The 21,239-nt window shown below is 42.5% G+C and overlaps 1 protein-coding gene across 4 annotated transcripts in view; it reads left to right on the plus strand.

The window, feature by feature from the left end:
• Nucleotides 1–9,964: 9,964 nt before the first annotated feature.
• Nucleotides 9,965–21,239, plus strand: part of LOC139535479 (semaphorin-3F-like) — an 83,927-nt gene continuing 72,652 nt past the window's right edge. For all 4 annotated transcript variants that reach the window (XM_071334909.1, XM_071334908.1, XM_071334911.1 and 1 more), the window contains exons 1-2: nt 9,965–10,328; nt 14,350–14,500. The gene's annotated coding sequence lies outside the window, so the exon portion shown is untranslated. The remainder of the gene's footprint in view (nt 10,329–14,349; nt 14,501–21,239) is intronic.

The following is a 21,239-nucleotide window of genomic DNA, read 5'->3' on the forward strand; positions in this document are numbered from 1 at the left end:
ACGGAGCTCAGATGATTAGCCAAATTAGCCACCATGTTGGACTCAACAGAAACCAGAAAATACATGATAAATGTTTCCTTACCTTTGATGAATTCATCAGAATGCAGTCCTAGGAATCCCAGGTCCACAATAAATGCTTGATTTGTTCGTTCGTGTCCGTTATTTATGTCAAATTAGCTACTTTCGAATTGTTTACCAAATACCCTAACCAAAGTTTCAAAGCACGACCACGTGACGAAATGTCCAAACGTTCCGTTACAGTCAGTAGAAACATGTCAAACGATGTACTGAATCAATCTTTAGAATGTTGTTAACATACATCTTGAATAACGTTCCAACCGGAGAATTAAATCGACTTCAATTGAGAGATGGAACAGAGCTGCCTCTCACGTGAACGCGCGTGTTGAATGCATGGTCACCTCATGGCACCTCATACTAAATTCTGTCTCCTTCAACCCCCCTTCACATTTGTGTCATCAGACTTAGTTCTATTGACTGTTGACATCTAGTGGAAGCCGTAGGAAGTGAAAACCCATCAATATCTCTCTGTATTTTCAATAAGAGCTTGGTTGAAAATATGGCACCCCCAGAAAAAATACAAACAGGAAGTGGAACTTCTCAGGTTTTTAGCCTGCCATATGAGTTCTGTTAATCTCACAGACTTAATTCAAACAGTTTTAGAAACTTTTAGAGTGTTTTCTATCCAATACTAATAATAATATGCATATATTAGCAACTGAGACTGAGGAGCTGGCCGTTTACAATGGGCACCTTTCATCCAAGCTACTCAATACTGCCCCTTCAGCCATAAGAAGTTAAGAAGAAATTTGTGGAGTGGTTGAATAACGAGTTTTAATGATTCCAACCTAAGTGTATGTAAACTTCCGACTTCAACTCTAGGTTGGCCCAAACAGTACAAACATCTTCTGAGCATGACTCCTAATCTTTGGGATGTTTTGTTCATCGAGAGATGCATTGAACCTCGCCAGTGACATTGTTTTGAATAGTTCTCCAATCACAGCATCAGACTGAAGATCAATAAGCTCAAGTTGCAGGTCAGTGGGAGTGTTATCTATATTGAAGGTGAAAAGAGAGGAAACCAACAGCATGTCATTTTCCACCACTTTGAAATCCTCAAAGCGACGAGAAAACTCACCGTTCAAAGCACGCAGCAGTAATGTATACTTCTCTCGCTGGTCATCTGATAGGGAACAGACTAGTAGTGTTGGAAGGTGAGTGATATTGTTGGCTTCTACTTGGCGGGTCAGGAGGAGTAATTTTCCCTTGAAGGCTTTGACAAGGCTGTACATCTGATGTGCGAAAAGGCCCTTCCCTTTGGAATTCAGGCCATTCATGAGGGCCATTATGTCCACGGTGAAGGCAAAATCAGCCAACCATTCTTTATCTTGCAGTTGAGGGAAATCCACATATTTTCCTTTCATTTTCAAAAACTCAGCGATCTCCGACTTCAGGTCCCACACCCTTTTAAACACCTTCCCCAACTCAGCCATCTCACGTTTGTGTGGTGGGGAGATCTGCATCACCCGACTCTGTCTCTTCCAACAGTGAGACAAACTGCCTGTGGTTTAATGATTTTGCTCTTATGAAGTTCCAGAAGATGACTCATTTTCAGAACACATTTACAGAGCACCTCCTGATGAATAAAGCAATGCAGGAAGAAAAAAAATCTGATCTGGGTAACTCAGATCTTTGATCTCGTATCCTTTTCAAAAAGCCAATGTTTTTTCCTGTCAAGTTTGGGCACCCATCAGTGGTCACACTGGATAACTTTTTAAAACTCAGTCCCAGCTTTGTCCCACACTTATTAACCTCCTCCAATAAATCTTTCCCTGTGGTTGTGCTCTTCATTGACTGCACTGAAGCAAGCTCCTCTGTAGTTTCAAAGTCTGGGGTTATGCCTCGTAAGAATATCAACAACTGCACCGTGTCAAGTGCATCACTGCTCTCATCCAGGGCCAAGGAGAAATAGATATTTCTTTACCTTGTCTTTCAACTGTTGTTCCATATTCTCTGCAATGTCCTCCACATGCCGTGTCACTGTTCGTCTTGACAGGGAAACATTTTCAAACAGCTCCTTCTTGTGGGGGCAAAGTATTGCTGCAGAGTCAATTAAACATTCTTTAATGAATTCGCCCTCAGCGAATGGCTTGCTATGTTTAGCAATTTTGCGGGAGAGTACATAGCTAGCTCTCGCAATTCCATTGTTTGCTGAATGCAGTTTTGTGAAAAGTCCTTGCTGCTTTTGCAACTGAGAAAGCAACTCTTTCGATGCACTTTGTCCTCTGCTCAGAAGACATATTCCTATATTTCTCTGCATGCTTCGTCTGGAAGTGTCGGGACAAGTTGTAGTCTTTCAAGACAGCAATTCTCTCTTTGCACACTGAGCACACAGCTTTCCCTGATACCTCAATAAATAAATAATTTGATGTCCACTCTTGCTGGAACACCCTACATTCATTGTCTACTTTCCTTTTCTTTTAAATCTTTGAAAAACTAATTTTTCCACAATTGCTAGCTAGCTACTATTTGTAACTGTGACGTGTGTGTCAGCCTGTCAGTCACTGTCTGTTCTCGTGCAGTTGTTATTTATACTGTACGTGCCTTCAAAATAAATGTGAGTTAAATCTTTACACAAAGGCGAGTATTCATCTGGCTTTTAATTTGAATAACAAATAGGTTTTTCAAAACTTTACTATCGCAAATTCTTTATGTGATCGCAGCATGATTCCGCGGGCCGTATTGAATCAGGTTGCGGGCCGCAAACGGCTTCCGGAATGGTCTTTGCCCAGGCCTGGGCTTACCATGGTGCTACCCTACTGAGTGCTGTTGAGGATACTGTAGACCTCCATTGCAAAACAGTGTGTTTTAATCAATTATTTAGTGACGGGACACAATTTAGTATAGTTTTATCTAAAAAGGATGACTATTTGAATGTTTCATATTTTTATTTTTAGGAAATTCACTGAGGAGCATGGTCCTCCCCTTCTTCCTCTGAGGAGCCTCCACTGGACTCACTGGGTCTGTCTTCACAGCATATCCCCCATCTTTGGTCTGGCTTCACAGCATGTACCCCCTTCTTTGCCTTGGGAAAGCTGATTTTGTATCCTAGCATTTCTGCTGTGGTGGTTGCCTGGGAAGACGTGCAGACAAGAGTAGATGTAGAATTTTCTAAAATGTCTATCATTACAGCTTGTTGATAGCGGAAAGACAAAAGGAGACAGAGAGTGAAAAAATAATTCGGGAGACAGACGCAGGAATGCGTAATAGAGATTTTTATTCCCAAATTACAGTGTGCCGTGTAAAGGGGATGAAGACCAAATAAACACGTCACAAAACGCAGGGTAGAAACCCAAACAAACGAGCGAGGAGTACCTTGAATAAATAACACGGGCGCACGATGATTAACACACGGGATGAGACCCGTAATCATCTGCGCAATCCAACAATCTCAATCCAAATCCAAAACACACTGCACAGGTACTCACATGTACCAAGGACATTGGAACAATAATGGACAGCCCAATGGAAACCAAAGGGCTCACTTATACAAGTACTAATCAGTGCGAATAGGGGACAGGTGTGCGTAATGAAAGTTCCGGAGGGATCCGTGACAAGAACATTTGCTTTAGAACTGCAAAACGTTCTTTGCACCCCATGACAAAATGTGTAGAATTGCAGGAAATGAACTTTAAACGTGCAAAAAAGAGGGGCGAGGAGTGTGCATGCAAGGAGGGCATGGGACGTTCCCCAATGCTGGAAGGGGGACCACGAGTGAAACATTACATTATGGTTAGCGCATGCAAGATCCACTGATCCACTGTTAATGATGGTACAGCATCAGTCTTCAGGATTAGCTTCCTGGCAAGAACAATCTAATGTTCTCCTCATATCAATTGAGGAGAAATTTATGCACCGAAATTTACGATCATGTCACTCATGTGCAGTGCAGATTTTGAGCAAAGTTGCTTTATCAATAAGCAACTTTGCTCAAAATCTGCACTGCACATGAGTGACATGATCGTAAATTTCGGTGCAACCTGCCCACCCAAAATGAAAAGCAGCCACTTCTGTCGGAAGAATTCCTTCTTCAGAAAAACGTTCATTTAAACACTTGAATTAATTAAAACCAATACATTTTACAATACATTTTACAATACATTTTTAACACCACTAAGAAACAATGAGCCTTTAAAATATGATTAAACTAAATATGGCATGCCCTTTAACCAGCAATGCTGATATAAGACAGACAAACTAACAGAACTATACAATCTCCAACCAATAACATATCCAACTTTTGCAACCAATAACATATCCAACTTTCTCTTTAACCTACCTTTTAATTGAAGAGTATTTTTTTTTACATAGGAAAATATGATAGAAAATTCTGCATTACATATATCCTCTCCAACTACCTGTCTCCCAGAATGTTCTCCCACCCAGAGCCATATATATATATATTAAAAAGTACTCAGACCCCTTGACTTTTCCACATTTTGTTACGTTACACTGTTACGTTACATCCTTATTATAAAAATAAAATCCTCAGCGATCTACACACAATACCCCATAATGACAGAAAATACCTTATTTACATAAGTATTCCGACCCTCTGCTATGAGACTAGAAATTGATCTCAGGTGCATCCTGTTGCCATTGATCATCCTTGAGATGTTTCTACAACTTGATTGGAGACCACCTGTGGTAAATTCAATTGATTGGACAGGATTTGGAAAGGCACACACCTGTCTACTATATAAGGTCACACAGTTGTCAAGCCATGAGGTCGAAGGAATTGTCCGTAGATCTCCGCGACAGGATGGTATCGAGGCACAGATCTGGGGAAGGGTACCAAAAAAATTCTGCAGAATTGACGGTCCCCAAGAACACATTGACCTCCATCATTCTTAAATGGAAGAAGTTTAGAACCGCCAAGACTCTTCCTAGAGCTGGCCGCCTGGCCAAACTGAGCAATCAGGGGAGAATGGCCTTGGTCAGAGAGGTGACCAAGAACCTTATGGTCCCTCTGACAGAGCTCTAGAGTTCCTCTGTAGAGATGGAGAAACTTCCAGAAGGACGACAATCTCTGTAGCACTCCACCAATCAGGCCTTTGTAGTAGAGCGGCCAGACGGAAGCCCCTCCTCAGTAAACGGCACATAACAGCCCGCTTGGAGTTTGCCAAAAGGCACCTAAAGACTCTAAGACCATGACAAACAAGATTCTCTGGTCTGATGAAACCAAAATTGAACTCTTTGGCCTGAATGCCAAGCGTCACGACTGGAGGAAACCTGCCACCATCCCAATGGTAAAGCATGGTGGTGGCAGCATCATGCTGTGGGGATATTTTTCAGCTGCAGGGACTGAGAGACTAGTCAGGATCGAGGGAAAGATGAATGAAGCAAAGTACAGAGAGATTCATGATGAAACCCTGCTCCAGAGCACTCAGGACCTCAGACTGGGGTGAAGGTTTACCTTCCAACACGACAACGACCCTAAGCACACAGCCAAGACAATGCAGGAGTGGCTTTGGGACAAGTCTCTGAATGTCCTCCAGTTGGCCAGTCAGAGCCCGGACTTGAACCCAATCAAACATCTCTGGAGAGACCTGAAAATAGCTGTGCAGCGATGCTCCCCATCCAACCTGACAAACTCCCCAAATACAGGTGTGCCAAGCTTGTAGCATCATACCCAAGAAGATTCAAAGCTGTACTCGCTGCCAAAGGTGCTTCAACAAAGGACTGCGTAAATGGTCTTTATAATAATGTAAATGTGATATTTCAGTTATTTATTTTTGCAAAAATGTCTACAACACCGTTTTGGCTTTGCCATTATGGGGTATTGTGCATAGATTGATGAGGAAATCTTTTTTGAATCCATTTTAGAAAAAGTCTGTAACCTAATAAAATGTTGAAAAAGTCAAGTGGTCTGAATAGTTTCCGAATGCACTGTATATAGACAGTATACACACACTGAGTGTACAAAACATTAGGAACACCTTCCTAATATTGAGTTGCACCTCCTTTTACCCTCAGAACATCCTCAATTCATCGAGGCATGAACTTTGCATGGTGTCGAAAGCGTTCCACAGGGATCCTGGCCCATGTTGACTCCAATGCTTCCCAAAGTTGTGTCAAGTTGGCTGGATGTCCTTTGGGTGATGGACCATTTTTCATAAATACGGTTGCTAGAATCTTGACAAGAACCAAAATATGTGATAATATTTCTCAAGTGCTAGCCTCTCTACACTGGCTTTCTGTTAAGGCTAGGGCTGAAATTCTAAGCAAACAGCTGGAGGCAGGGCTTTCTCCTATAGAGCTCAGTTTTTATGGAATGATCTGCCTATCCAAGTGAGAGACGCAGACTCTGTCTCTACCTTTAAGTCTTTACTGAGGACTCATCTCTTCTATGATTGAGTTTAGTCTGGCCCAGGAGTGCGAAGGTGAACTGCAATTCACTGGAGCGACGAACCACCCTTGTCTCTGCCTGGCCGGCTCCCCTCTCTCCACTGGGATTCTCTGCCTCTGACCCTATTATGGGGGCTGAGTCACTGGCTTACAGTGCTCTTCCATGCCGTCCTTAGGAGGGGTGCATCCCTTGAGTGGGTTGAGTCACAGATGTGATTTTCCTGTCCGGTTTTGCGCCCCCTCGGGCTTGTGCGGTGGAGGAGATCTTTGTGGGCTGTACTCAGCCTTGTCTCAGGGTAGTAAGTTGGTGGTCTGTTGATATCCCTCTAGTGGTATGGGGGCTGTGCTTTGGCAAAGTGGTTGGGGTTATTTACTTGGATATGTAGATGATAATGACATTGATGCTTGATTTTGACTGGCTAAGAAAAAGTAGAACTCATCTCCTCTGGGCACCGTTTACTCTATGTATGGTACCAGTGGCGATTTTAGCATGTTTCAGAAGCATGCCAGTAAAGCCACTACACAACACTAAACAGTAAATTAATAGCACTATAACAGTGACAAACGGTGCCCACAAACCCTTAGGGCCTACAGAAAGCTGTCCCAACAGCAGAGCTTTCTTTTCAGCACCATGGAGTGAATCCTTACTATCTGACTTGCTTAAACAAATGTGTTTTCTACTGACAATTGATGTACAAGCTATTGCATAAGGGAACGACGAGCGGATAAGAGGCAATCCGTCATTTTGATTAATGAGCGAGCTAGGATGGACATAGTCAAAATAACTATTTTTTCAGGAATTTTGAAATGTTCAGCGACAGAATTCAGAACATGGGCCGTTCTTACAGTATTCTCCCTGTACACCAAGTCAGACCCGTAGGATAAATAAATGGGGCATATAAGCAGACAATGAAAGCTCTTACAATATTCAATGATGACATTTCTATAGGCTACATGCTATAGGCTACATGTGCACCACCAAGTCAGAACAGTAGGCTAAGTTAGGAGGGGGAAAGGGACCAAATTATTAGGGTGAGGCACATGGACTACTTACTACACAGCTTACTACACAGCATACACTTAGTATTACTTTCTTAGCTACAGTATACATATCGCTCTGGCATATTACATCATTTATGCAGCAGCATACAAGATGTTTTTGGACACACCTTGTTGTGCTGTGCTCACGTGAACAGGAAGGAGGTGCGGCGGTCCTTTGCGGGCCAATTTTGTCATCAAAGTCTGGCATTCTCTGGATTTATGGTGCTTTCAAGACATCTGTGAACTCGGAAAAAACATGGTTAAATCATAATGCTAGTTATCTTCAGGTCGGAGCTCTAGAAAGAGACCAGAGTTCCCGACTTGGATTTCCAGGTTGGATGACGGTTCAAAATTTAGCTTGTTTTTTTCGAAGTTCCCAGTTGTCGTGAACTCGCTGAAGTCTGAGATTTCCCAATTCCGAGTTTCCAGTTGTTTTGAACACTGCAGAAGTCATGCTGGATTGACAGCATGGCCAATGTATTCAACTTTTTCTGGCCCACCGTGTTGAATGTTAATCCTTTTAAATTTGGAAAAGAGAGCCTTAAACCCAGACTTGGACCACACACTCACTCCACTGAATAGCAGGCTAGTGATTGCTTTCCAACACTTGCAGTTAGCCACTGATTCCTTCAAAACCACTCATTGTTGAATTTGCGATTTCCAACTTGTTGTGTAATGTTTATGTCCAATGGCCGATGAGCACCGATACGTTTTATCTATAATTTCTCTTCACATGACAAGGATTGAAAAGGATTTGCCAGTAGATTGTCGACTTGATATAACGTGACTTGATGTCATTTTATCTGTGGCCAATCACCTTGAACCTCATTGGATGGGCACTTCTAATGTAACTATGGCAGCACCCAAGGGGCTTACATTTTCGTGCTCTCCCTGTAGATTTTGTGGTAACGTAGTGTTCCCATGAGTGACAGAACACTGAGCCAATCACGGGGTAACTAGACAACATTACCAACCCCTACACTCCGTATTTTCCGCTGGCTACCCCACTACCACAGAAAGCACTGAGCTCAGCTGAAACACCTGCATTTTTGAGCTGCATTACTCAACAAAGCAAAGAGACCATGTTTGTATGCGGCTTTATTAACTCAATTATATATATTTTTTATATTGTTTACAAACTGATATGTGACACATATTAATGCCAAAATAACATGCAAAACAGGCAACAACAAAAAAACAGGTGCTCCCACCTAATACTCATTATAAACTGGGTGGTTCGAGCGCTGAATGCTGATTGGCTGACAGACGTGGTATATCAGACTGTATACCACGGGTATGACAAAACATTTCTTTTTGACTTCTCTAATTACATTGGTAATCAGTTTATAATAGCAATAAGGCAACTTGCAAGGGCTGTAACCAGGCAATCCGCATTGTGTTGTACATAAAAACAGCCCTTAGCCGTGGTATATTGGCCATATACCACATCCCCTCGGGTCTTATTGCTTAAATAGTACCCCATCCGAACATCATTGCCCATTGTCAGGTAGCCTAGAAAGCATGTTGGGAGTGTTGCAAATAAAAAGCTCTGCATGAGGCACATTTTAGGCACAAAACATAACAGTCCATCCTCCGTCAGGTTAGGGCTCACAAACTCACTCCCTTTTCTGCTTAGGCAGCTGGACTGTTGAAAGTATACAATGGGCTGATCTGGCATCAGGTGTGTTTACTCAGATCTGGCCAAGCATCTGACTGCTGTCATCAGAACCCTTCCCCCTTCACACACATACATGCTCTCTCGTTCTCCCAGTAACACACACAATGTGGGATCTGCTTCACTGATGCAAAAGAACAGTGTGCAGGACACAATGAAAACAAACTCAACATCTATGAAAAATCTATGCTCCAGTTGAGATTTCATGAGGTTTTACTCAAAAGCCTAAGCAAATCTTAGATAATCCTTTGTGTTGTGTATTAACTCAGCAACCCTTTCCTCTGAAACAGAATGGAGGTTTTTTTCTCATCTCCCCAGCGGCTTCGTTTTTTTTCCCAGGATGTGGCTTACATTTTCTGCATCACCCATCTCAGTACACTTTAGTGGCACTCTTCCGCGACTTCACAGACGTTTGCATATTTCGAAGACAAAACTTCCCGAGAATATGCGTTACAATAAAATGACACAAGGACCGACTCTGGAAATTGCGGACATGTTCAAACACATGGAAGCTGCGAGTGCAGCTCTAGACATTACTGCAATACTCTGGATGGATTAATGTCTGGTGTGATCTGATGTAAATCACCAACCCAGTAAATAGCCTAAGTCTAGGGGCTATGTATAAGTTAAAAGGATATTCTGAAACGTCCCGTTTTGAAGTTAGGCCTACTCTACCTGTAGGCTCTGGATGCTGATGTGCAATCTTGCCATTGTGTTACAGGCACATCATTTTCAGGGGGGCGGTACAGATGCGTCTGCAGCTAAGGTAAGTTCCCGCCCCATGGGTGTGTGTCTATGTAGACTACCGGCGAGCGCACTGTATTCACCTGCCAATGCGTCTCCCCTTCAGTAGCCTACAGAGCTGTCTGTGGTGTAGTGCGCCGCGTCAACTTTAGCAACTCCTCAATTTCAAGGAATAACAGATATTAACGAGAACAACAAAGTGGGATTGTACACTATTGACCGAGACAAGAGTAGAGAATAGGAGACAAATATTGCAAGCTTAGGTGATTGCCAAGTTCATTTGGATCCATAGCTTTGTTGCTGGGGAATCGTGCAGGATCTCCGCGGCTTCATTCGTACACTGGGGACGGAGAAGGAGAATTTAGTAGGATTTTGTTATCTGCCTTCTAAATGACTCTTATGACCGGAATCGGCGTAATTTCCACCGGGCAATAATAACCAGGTAGGCACAACAGTAGGCTACTTAATTTATCTAATGTTTTCATGCATCAGGTTTTTCGGTCAAATCATGACTCATGTGTCCGTGTTGAATTATTTAGTATCCTAAGAGATTATTATCAAGACAATGCCTCCAATAATTGAGTCGAACTACAATTGGTGATTTAGACCTATTGTCTATTATGTATTATTATTTTCAGTCCACTTAGCCAAATAATAAGTTCATGATGCTTTGTTAGGTCTCTGTTTATTTTTATTATTATTAGGCCTACACATTTATGATTTATTTTGTTGTTGTTGCTGTATGGCTGCACGAGGAACAATATAAGCGTTCAGATGCGGTAGGCTATGGCTTGATATTAGCCATAATTCTTCTGCATTTCAAACGGCTGTAGGAGCTCTTGCATGGTCTTTTCAGCTACTTCTCACGAGCGTCACAAGAAGCCAGCATTTTATAGCGTTCAAGTTTCTTCATCCAACAACAGGCTGTAGAAGCCTGCGCTCCTAATTGTGTGAACAGTCAAGACTGTTCGTTGTTCGCTTATAACAGGAACATTTTCCCACTTATAGCCAGCCTAATATCTTTTAAGAGTAGCCTAATTCATTTTCTATTGTACAGACTTTTAATGTTATTCTAGTTAATTATAGCCCAAACCCCATTCCCGAATAAAAAAGGAGTGTGTAGTGTTTTCTTTATATTCATTAAGCAGCGGTGGCCCATCTCTGTTGTCACCGCTGCAAAAAGCCTCTGCGTAAAAACAAAAGAGTTCATATATACAGTGCTAGAGGCGTCACTACAGACACCCTGGTTCAAATCCAGGCTGTATCACAATCGGCCGTGATTGGGAGTCCCATAGGGCGACGCACAATTGGCCCAGCGTCGTCCGGGTTTGGCCGGTGTAAGCCGTCATTGTAAATATTAATTTGTTCTTAACTGACTTGCCTAGTTAAATATCGGTTAAATATAATAATAATATTTAAAAAAAATATATATATATATATATATATATATATATTTCTGCCGAGCCGCGCTTTTAAATGGATAGTCGCTCTCATTCGGAACTTCATCCAACGTCCTTTTATGGTAGCTTTAAACCCCATACACTGTTGACCAGCGTTTACGAACAGAACAGTGATAGATGGCAATGAAAGTATTTAAATAGCCTTTATGGGCTCCAACCCCCATAAATCAAGCACAATATTTAAATTATCTTTACTAATGTGGTATTTTGTTAAATAGGCCTATCCTGGGTGCTTTTAGCGATGTATTACATACACTAGCAGTGCTTTCAATTGTATTGGGTTGCGCAAAAGAGTCCTTCCGAAGCCAGAAGTTCAAGTTGTGCTGGTGGGCGGGATGGTTGGTCATTATGAAGGGGGAATTTGAAACAAAATATCTAAAGCATCATATTATATTATTAAATAGACTTTTGAAATGTGGGTCTGTTGTAGACCCACTTATTTTCTGCTTAGGTCATGTCAAAATAAAAGTCCCCCACAACTTATTCCTTTTTTGTCCACATATGGTGCATGTCAGTGGAGATTCCTCAGAGGAGGAAGGTGAGGACCATCCTCCTCAGTGAATTTCAAAAAAATAAAAATAGTGAAACATTAAAAAACGTATCCTTTTTAGATAAAACTATACTAAATATATTCACATTTCACCAAACACAGTAATTGATTAAAACACACTGTTTTGCAATGAAGGTCTACAGTAGCCTCAACAGCACTCTGCGGGATAGCACCATTGTGTAGCTGGAGGACAGCTAGTTTCCGTCCTCCTCTGGGTACATAGACTTGAATACAAAACCTAGGAGGCTTGTGGTTCTCACCCTCTTCCATTGACTTACACAGTAATTATGACATCTTCCGGAGGACGTGCTCCAACCTATCAGAGCTCTTACAGCATCAAATGACATGTTGTCAACCCAATCAAAGGATCAGATAATTAATATAGTATTGAAAGCATAAGCTACAGCTAGCTAGCTAGCTAGCACTGCAGTACATCACATGTGGTGAGTAAGACAATAGTTGAACAGTTTTGGATAAATTCATGTACGTAAAAATGAAGGAAGAGAGAGAGAGCGAGAGAGAGAGAGAGAGAAAGAGAGAAATATTCCATTGTAGTTTTCTTTTCACTTTCACTTAGCTAGCGAATGCAGCTAGGTAGTTTAGCCTACTCAAACACCTGGCTCAAACAGAGAGGGATGCTATTTTAGCTAGCTGGCTACGGCTAGCCAACACTGGAACTTTTCCAAGTCAAGGTAAGTTTTTGGTTTTATACATTTATTTCTAAACTGCTTGCTGACTGTACACTGTATTGCATGATTGTCGCGGGTTTACTAACGCGTTAGTTCTAGTAGGTTTGTTGACTTGCTATGACGTTAGCTAATATGGTGACAATGATGTAGGCTGTGTGTAGCAGTTAGCTCTTATGATATGAAGGTTTGGCTTGGATTTTCTTTTTCGCCAGGTCACATATAGCTGATGTGTTGAGACTGAAAACCCTAAGCAAAGGGAAAAGGTGCGAGAAGGAATTCTACAGCGAGCAAAATGATCATGCTGTTTGTATGTGGCTGCTATGAAAGTGAACTGTACTTGCGTGTGATCAGGGGTCTATTCAGTCCACCGATTCTGTTGAAAATCCTTTCTGAAACAGGGATTAACATACCTGAATTTATCCAATAGAAACTCTCGTTTGTAACTTTTGGACTAATGATTACACCCTAGATCAACTAGATACAGGCAAGAGTGTGCAAGGCCGTATTGAATGTGTCACTGTCTCTCACCTTGATTACTCACATTTTTCTCTCATTCATAGGCTAGGTTGTAGCAACCTCGTGATAGGTATAGGGACAATTTGAGTATCATGTAGTAGCCTAAACCTATTGATGTTACATTGAGCTGGGTGAATGGTATATGAATGATCGTCATCTAATATGTTTAATAGAATTAAGGCCATGCTCATAAAAACATCTCCTCCCTCATCTTAAACATCACAACCGCCACTGGTGCACGTGCAGGACTTTTCATTTTGAGTTAAGCAGTGAGGAAGTGGGTCTACAACAGACCCAACATTTGGAAAGTCTGTTTAATGATATGATTCTTTTGATATTTTGTCTCAAATTCCCCCGTCATAATTACCAACAGTCCTGCCCACCTAGCAATGCTAGTGTATGTAAATTCACCCACCTAGGCCTATCCCTACAACAAGATGACGTCGACAGACACGGTCGCCCTATGTCTTTCTCCTAGCCAACTTTGCAGTACTTCGTTGTTTTGTGTGTTATTTCTTTACAAGCATTTCACCGCACCTGCAATAACATCTGCAAATCTGTGTACACGATCAATAAACTTTGATTTGATTATTACAGTAGAGCCTATTCATAGGATATTATTATTTGTAAACGGCGCCCGTTATTGAAGTTATTGTCAGCTTTTGGATATGTAGTGTGCTGCGTGCCTGGGTAAAATGTCTCCATATTCGACAACAGACTCGTTCAGTGGGCATAAAAGTAGGGCCCAGATCATTTGTGAGAAGTGGGAGTTTGTGCACCGGTGAGGGCAACGAGCCCGCGCTGGTGTGAGGCAGACGTTATAAGGAAGGGAATGATAACGGCAGCGTAGCCTAGTGGTTAGAGCTGTTGGACTAGTAACCGAAAGGTTGCAAGATCAAATCCCTGAGCTGACAAGGTAAAAATCTGTTGTTCTGCCCCTGAACAAGGCAGTTAAACCACTGTTCCTAGGCCGTCATTGAAAATAAGAATTTGTTCTTAACGGACTTGCCTAGTTAAATAAAAAGTAACAATGAGCTATCTTTGATCAGTAACTGTAATATAATACTTAAATTGGAACCGTACTTCGTTATATTACTCATTACCGCAAAAAGTTATATTATAACGTAACGCGTTACTTTGTAAAGTATTACCCCCAAAACTGGTGGCATGTGTGTGTGTTGGAGGTTTTTGTATGGGGGTGTGATACAGAGCTGATCATCAACTCACTCTCTCCCTCTCTTTCCCCAGGTACCTGGACTCTCTCTCCTCTTCTGTGTCTAGAAGCGGAGGGACCATGCTGTGGGACAAAATGTGGTGGCTGTCCACCATGCTGGCCCTGTCGGCTCAGGCACTGCCCACACTGCCCATTGAGCCCCTCGGGTTTTCCTCTCCTTCAAAGGTAAGACACACTTTTAGATATCTTGCCTAGTTGTTGTGGTTCTCTGTGACTCTGAAACAGGTGGATAGTATTTCCCTGTATGTGAGCTCTAGTGGTTGCTTTTATTTTCCCAGCTCATCCTAGCTTTGTGTTTGCTCTTTGTGAAATGTAGGGCTTAGGGGGACTAGGAAGGCGTTACAGACAGCTACGTGCTTGGCACACCGTGGTGTCAGTGTGAGCCCAGCCACCTCTCTCTGGCTGAAGCTTGATTATCTGCTGAGAGAGGAGGTTGACGAGAGAGATGAGCAGGGGAGAGAAGAAGTACTGTTTGTGCCTACTTGTCAGGGCCAGAGACCAAATCTTCATTAAACAGACTGTCTGACTGACTACCACAGTCCTCCAACAGCGTTTTGTCTGCCCTCGGCAGAGCCCAGTGTATTATGAATACTTAAATTGGCACATGAGGCCCTGTCTGTGTAGTGAACTGTACCTTGAAAGTGGACCTTTATGGTGTACCATAATCTCTGATGCTTTATCAAGCCCGTTGCACTGTGTGCATGTAAGGCTAATCGTGATGTGAACCCTGGTGTGGAGCTCAAAGGAGAGGAGGCCTCGCTAAACCTCCAGATGTCTTGAAATCCTCATCACCTCATGTGGGGAATGAGAATAGATTCTGCACTTCTTTTTTTTTTTTTTTTTTTTTTTTGTCTGTGAGTTATGTGGAATTGGGCAACCTCTCCCTCTCTCCCTCTCTCTCTCTCTCTCTCTCTCTCTCTCTCTCTCTCTCTCTCTCTCTCTCTCTCTCTCTCTCTCTCTCTCTCTCTCTCTCTCTCTCTCTCTCTCTCTCTCTCTCTCTCTCTCTCTCTCTCTCTCTCTCTCTCTCTCTCTCTCTCTCTCTCTCTCTCTCTCTCTCTCTCTCTCTCTCTCTCTCTCTCTCTCTCTCTCTCTCTCTCTCCCTCTGCCTCTGCCTCTGCCTCTGCCTCTGCCTCTTTCTTTTTGCTTACTTGTCGGTTTTCACTCTCTAATTAAGTTGGTTTTCACAACCCACTGGTTTCAAGTTTACAATCGCACTGCTCCAAAATTGTCATTTCTTTCCAATTTCCTTTAAATTAGTTCCTTTTTTTTGTTATTTATTGGTTTTTGAGAGATCTATAGGGTTGTTCCATTTAAATTCAATCCCTTTTTGACTGCATCCCTTTTGATTTGAACAAAACGTTCCATACATATTTGCCCATAGTAGAAGTGGTCAGAAAGTGACTTTTTGGACCTGAATGTTAAAATATTGAGGTGCTCAAAGTTGACACATTTTGCATTCCCCACCATACCATGAGACATCCAAGTCTTAGTCACTGGAAAAGATTAACGGTTGAGTTTGATATTATTTAAAAGCTTACAAACAGCGTTGTCTATTTTATGATTTTGCATGCTCTTGAATACAGGGTGGGTGTCATATTTTGTAAAATAAATGTACTAAAATGCTTATAAAATTGACATTTAAACTCAAATTGGGCCACAATGATGGTTGGAAGCCCACACATCAGAGAATGGGGATATCAGACTTGAATGGGGATATCAGTTGTTTTAAATTATACTGTCAATATTGTATAGGAAACCTATTTAAATATAAATATTAGAATAGACAATTCCCAAATAAGTTGACATTCGATGGGCATCTTTGTGGTAGTAATTGGAAGTTACAATTTCAATAAAATTTCAATTTCAATGGTGTTTCAGCTACATTGCGGTGGTCTGAAGGTATATGTCCATTCTCTGAATTATGTTTCTATGATTGAAATGACACCCACCCTGAGTATGCTGGGTCTCAACCGATGGCGGGCACAACACAAACACCTCAGACAATTTAAAATAGGGTCTAAGCTACAACATATGTAAAAATGGGGGTTTACGCATTTTACGATCATTGACGCTAAAGGTTAAAAAAAATCATAATTTGTATGTAAAAAAATAAATTCAAGAAATGATCAAATGATCAGATACATCAGATTACAACCTTGTTTGTAAGATTTTAAATTATATCAAACTCCGTTAATCTTTTCCAGTAATGAATACTTTGAATTCTCATGGTATTGTGGGGTATGCAAAAATGGGTCAACTTTGAGCACCGATGTCTCTTGAATGTTTTGGCATTTAGGTCCAAAAAGTCAATTTCCGACCTCTTCTACCAATGGTCAAAAATGAATGGAACGTTTCGTTCAAATCAAAAGGGGTACGGTCAAAAAACATTTGAAATCAAATGGAACTACCCTATATGCTTGACAGAGCAACTTCACTTTGTTGGTGACTAGAATTGAACATGAGCTGCACATTTTCTAATTGTGTTGTTTTGGCTCACACTAAGGGGAATTGCTTTTAAATGTGCCCATATTGATTCCTTTATGGACCTTGGTGAGCCAAATAATTAGCTACACATTTTACAAAGCATACACATGGGGGGCAAGATTCCTTGGAGCTTTCCAAGGGGGCTCGGCTGAATTTTAACAACCTCTTGAAAATGCAACTCTAATCTCCTTATAACCATCCAACTGTTTTTAACAAGCTTTATGTTTTCAACGCTCCAAGCGTTACACAACCTATTGCACCCACTGGTTCATGCTGGCAGTCTCTGTCTATTGGAACAGTTATACATTGTGGACTGTGTTGGCAAAATGCAGAAGCTCACCTGCGGCATTAATGTGGCTTCCGTCTAATACCACTAGTGTGGTCTGATGGTCCATATGTCTTCTTTAATTTCACATTTCACATTTAAGTCATTTAGCAGACGCTCTTATCCAGAGCGACTTACAAATTGGTGCATTCACCTTATGATATCCAGTGGAACAACCACTTTACAATAGTGCATCTAACTCTTTTAAGGGGGGGGGGGGTTAGAAGGATTACTTTATCCTATCCTAGGTATTCCTTAAAGAGGTGGGGTTTCAGGTGTCTCCGGAAGGTGGTGATTGACTCCGCTGACCTGGCGTCGTGAGGGAGTTTGTTCCACCATTGGGGTGCCAGAGCAGCGAACAGTTTTGACTGGGCTGAGCGGGAACTGTACTTCCTCAGAGGTAGGGAGGCGAGCAGGCCAGAGGTGGATGAACGCAGTGCCCTTGTTTGGGTGTAGGGCCTGATCAGAGCCTGAAGGTACGGAGGTGCCGTTCCCCTCACAGCTCCGTAGGCAAGCACCATGGTCTTGTAGCGGATGCGAGCTTCAACTGGAAGCCAGTGGAGAGAGCGGAGGAGCGGGGTGACGTGAGAGAACTTGGGAAAGTTGAACACCAGAAGGGCTGCGGCGTTCTGGATGAGTTGTAGGGGTTTAATGGCACAGGCAGGGAGCCCAGCCAACAGCGAGTTGCAGTAATCCAGACGGGAGATGACAAGTGCCTGGATTAGGACCTGCGCCGCTTCCTGCGTGAGGCAGGGTCGTACTCTGCGAATGTTGTAGAGCATGAACCTACAGGAACGGGTCACAGCCTTGATGTTAGTTGAGAACGACAGGGTGTTGTCCAGGATCACGCCAAGGTTCTTAGCACTCTGGGAGGAGGACACAATGGAGTTGTCAACCGTGATGGCGAGATCTTTTAATCTGGTTGGTCTGTTGCCAAACACTAAGGTTCAAACCTTCACCTCAAGTTTCAATATCAGACTTGTGGACAGTTTTTGACTGTTTTGTAAACCAGTTTTTTTTATGTCATTTTGTGTTGTTATTATGTTATAATCTTGGATGAGTTTGAGTTGCTGTTGACCTTGTGCTGGTCATCAGAGGGGTTAGACTTTGGCCAGCCATGTCTGTTGAGGAGGACTCAGACCGTCAGACAGAGTAACTAAAACAAGTTTGGGAGTTCGTTTAGTATGTCTGGCATTATTGATTGCTTTGAATCTGCACGTGGGTGCCTTGCAACACAAAGACACTTTCTGATTTACATTAACTTTGTATATATATATATATATATATATATATATATAAATACAAGCACTTCCTTCTTTGGATGAGGACTTGAGTGCTTGTAGGCTCCTGCTACTTGGAGAGCATGATCATCGTCAGTCAACTCATTCAGGGATCCTGCGCTACAGACAATCTCACAGAGACCTCGGACTGATGCATCTAAGATAGAAGAGGCATTCTTTCAGTTAATGCAACTACCCTGGTTGAATCCGCCTTCAAGTCATGTTGGTTCACATTGCCATTTAATGCACCTTTGTCATCAGTTCACAATTGAGGTTCTATTTTAATAGAAATGTTATAGATCTAGTTCATCTTCTGTCGTTTTTTTCCTCAGTGGAGAGAGAGAGAGAGAGAGAAAAGCTTTCTGCTGAATGAGTGAAAGCTTTAAGGATTTACATGCTAAACGATGGCCCGGAGGAGAGAGGGGAGAGACACGTCACTTGCTAGCCATCACATAACTCCATTGTGACATGACAGCAGATTCACTATGATTAATTCCCAGCACAGTGGTTAGGAAAAGCTAAATGCTCTAGGTAATTGTAGCACATGTTTTTTAGAATGTCGTTTTCGGTCATTCTGAGCTGTACATTTCTATATGTTTATTCAACTGACATTCTCATCTGAGTATTGAGTTCAGTTTCAGTTTTCTTGATTCTGAAATCATTTTTAGTTCCTGTTGAATAACATCCGTCTGTCTACCTTATCTTCAAATCTATGTCTAAGTCCCCATCAGGCCTGAGCTTTCTTTATAAGTTCCTATCAGTTGTCTGTAGTATACTGAGGTCTATAAAAGCAACCAATGAGCGGGTCAGAGTCGGTGCAGGGCTCTGAGTTATCACCTGTGATAAGAGAAGAGCAAACAGCGGCTCAGAGTAAAGGAATGTCCACTCGGTACTCGTAAGCATCGATCATCTCCCACACTGCTTTAGCAGTATAAGCCGAAAGGGGAAGAAGAAACATTGGCACATGTACAAACAGGCAGGCATGAACACCATCTACACCTATTGTATACACTACAGCACCGTTGAAAAAGGTACACACACAAAAACACACATACAATCTCACGTACAAGTACAAACATGTTTTCAAAGTGCTCATCACAGGCTGCTTAGCCAACAGATTTTATGGTTATGAGATAAAGAGGGCACTTGGGTCTTCAAAGAACAGAGAGTGTGTTTACAGACATTGCTGAGACCTATACTAGATGTGTAGACGTTGCCTCATTTCCTTCCGGCTGGTGGAAATTGCTGACAAAGTGGATGGTGAAGGTTGTAATACAATGTTACAACACAAACAAAGCACCACCATTGTGTTCCTTATTAAGTGTACCTTCTGCTATCTTTATTTGTGAAGAGTGAGTAGGCCTGACTGGCTATAGCTTCTGATTTTAGCTTCTTATTTATTCTCAAACAAGCTCTATAATTACGTGCTATTTCAGGGTGTGGGGCTCCTCAGGGGTCATGACCCCCAAAAACAGGATCCAGTCACACTTGGGCTTAACTAACGGCCCCCACACCCTGGGAGAATGGGAGCGTATTAGCTAGTAATAGCTTGTTACGCTAATCTTCAGTTGCATTTGAAAGTGTTTAACGTTGTTTTCCTTTTGCCTTCAGTTCAGGGTGAAACACCTGGAAACAGAGTTGCCAGTGAGCGAGGGAGAAAAAAACACTTGAAATGGGAGAGAAAACGCACGGCCAGACAGTCACATAATTGGACTATTTCTCATACAGAATCTCAAGGTTATTTCAACTTCCCCTGGCTTTTTTCTTTCCCCCACTCGCTTTATCTTTCTCTATCACACAACATTACGGTTAAATAATTATCACAGTAGCACAAAGAGCTCAGTGTTCGCGCACCTCTCCTGTCTGTGCTCCCCGGGTGTACGATATTAACACGAGAGATCATGTCTGACTATATGCCTGCGTCCCTATTCTGTGAATTAGGCTGCTACTCACAGTGACCTTCACTTAGACTTCATTCATTGTTGCTCTCTGGCTCTGCGATTACAATAGCCCAGATTTCTTAGATTAGAAAAAAAGAACCGTGGGCAGACATAGTGCTATGCCTACTGTGGCTGGTAAGAGAGTAAAAGCTATTCATGGATAAATGCCCTGCTGGAGGTGCTTCCTAAGCTTTCCACCTGCCTGTGGTTCGTTTCTCCACTGTGTGGGTTGTCTGATACCCTTGCTGACGTGTCTGCTGAAAGGGAGAGCATTATGGCAGTCCATTTGTGCTCTGTCTGTCTGAGAGCCTTGCGCTGAGCTTTCCACCCCACTGTCAGTGTCTAAAAGGGAGAGAGACGGCCAGCCAAGAAAGAAAGACAAGAGAGTGAGAGGACAAAAGGCCGCAGTCGGGTCTCCATGTAATGGACACGAGGTGGGAGTGTGTGTGTGTTTGTGTGGGTTAGTTGGTCGGTGGGTGGGTGTCTGTGTGTGCGAGAGTGAAACAGAGAGAGTTAGATGCCCATGCGTTTATCTCCCTCCATCTCCTTCCATCTCTCTCCCAGGCTCCAAGGTTCCTATTTATTTGGGTCAATTGTAAGTGTGACACTGGAGCCAGAGCTAAGTGCCCCAGCAGGCCTCACCAGAACAGAGGCCCTCGGCAATCAATGAGCCGCTGAAAGCTTATCCACAGCTAACCTGCCAAGAGACAGCAAGTGCACAGACCCAGGGTGACTTTGCCAAGCCTTCCCAAGTCTTCCCAGGCAGAACAAAACCTGCCCTGGGCTCCAGACCTCCAGACCGACATACTGACACGGACACGGTTTCAGGGTGCAACACTCCCAATGAGACCAGAATCAAAACCACCAGTACAGTA

This window comes from Salvelinus alpinus, chromosome 12 (genome assembly GCF_045679555.1).
Source record: "Salvelinus alpinus chromosome 12, SLU_Salpinus.1, whole genome shotgun sequence".
NCBI classification, from domain to species: domain Eukaryota; kingdom Metazoa; phylum Chordata; class Actinopteri; order Salmoniformes; family Salmonidae; genus Salvelinus; species Salvelinus alpinus.